Source organism: Bison bison, unplaced genomic scaffold (genome assembly GCF_000754665.1).
Source record: "Bison bison bison isolate TAMUID 2011002044 unplaced genomic scaffold, Bison_UMD1.0 scf7180017864383, whole genome shotgun sequence".
NCBI classification, from domain to species: domain Eukaryota; kingdom Metazoa; phylum Chordata; class Mammalia; order Artiodactyla; family Bovidae; genus Bison; species Bison bison.
In genome coordinates this window covers 2,105,817-2,107,230 of record NW_011494955.1, presented here as the reverse complement: position 1 = coordinate 2,107,230, position 1,414 = coordinate 2,105,817, and positions in this window count along the sequence as shown.

The window sequence follows — 1,414 nt, the reverse complement described above, 5'->3', positions numbered from 1 at the left end:
AATACACAGAAGAAACAGTTCACTGACATTTAAACAGACGTTTTATTAACCTTGAAGCCTTTTCTTTCAAAGAGAATATAAGCACTTAAAAATTCTGTAAAAGCATTCTACAGTACTAAAAATGAGGATGTATTAACACACATAAAAGGCATTCAAAATAAGGTTCAACGCTTCACATCTTTGATAAAAATTTCAAATTTTAGATGAACTTCACTCCCTAAAAAGGAAAAACTAAAGTTTCCAGAGTTGACCAAATGCTAGCAGAGGACAGATTTTACAGGGTATTCACGTAAGTTTTTTTATTTGTTTTACCACACCTCTGGGATCTTGGTTCCCTGATGAGTGATTAAACCAAGGCCCTCAGCAGTGACAGCTCAGAGTCCTAACCACTGAAGTTCCTATGAAAGCCAGGCATGTTTCTACATGCTAATTGTGAGTTTAAATTTAAAAAGCATATAGTATATGGCATATACCAGGTTGGGGCTTCCCTGGTGGCTCAGTGGTAAAGAATCTGCCCTACAATGCGGGAGATGGAAGAGACATGGGTTCCATCCCTGGGTCGGGAAGATCCGCTGGAGAAGGACATGGCAACTCCAGTGTTCCTGTCTGGGAAATCTCAGAGACAAAGGAGCCTGGCAGGCTACAGTCCCTGGGGTCATAAGAGTCGGACACGACTTCGCGACGAAGCCGCCACCACCACCACCACATATACTAGGCAGAAGGTACCTTGCAACTAGCCTCCGATAAAATCCAGAGGCACTGAGTCTTAATGTTGTCTAGCAGAAAACATCTCACCATAGATTAGATAAACTGTACTGTTTCAATGAATGACTTTTCATGATACTCTTTAAACCCCAGTATTTTTTCATAACTATTATCTCTTTTGCTGCTGCTACTGCTAAGTCGCTTCAGTCCTGTCCGACTCTGTGCAACCCCATAGACGGCAGCCTACTAGGCTCTTCCGTCCCTGGGATTCTCCAGGCAAGAATACTGGAGTGGGTTGCCATTTCCTTCTCCAGGGGATCTTCCCCACCCAGGGATTGAAACCAGGTCTCCCACATTGTAGGCAGATGCTTTACTGTCTGAGCCACCAGGGAAGTCAGTCTAAGCTAATCCTAACTTAAATAAAAGAAAGCATAAGAGAAAATAATCCTGTGAATGTTAGGTGTGTGGGAAGTTCTTCAGTCATAAGTCTCTTTTAATCAGAAAATTCATATTTGAAGAACATATTGTACATATAAAATCCCCATTAGTCATTTATTATGCATCAGAAAATGCACATTAAATAAAACACCAGGCATTTTAAACAACAGTTAAACATTTACCAAGTTGACGAAAGTATGGAGAAGTTTCAAACAAATCATACAGGGCTGTGGCTCAGATAAGAATATAATAAATTAGACATTCACAAAAT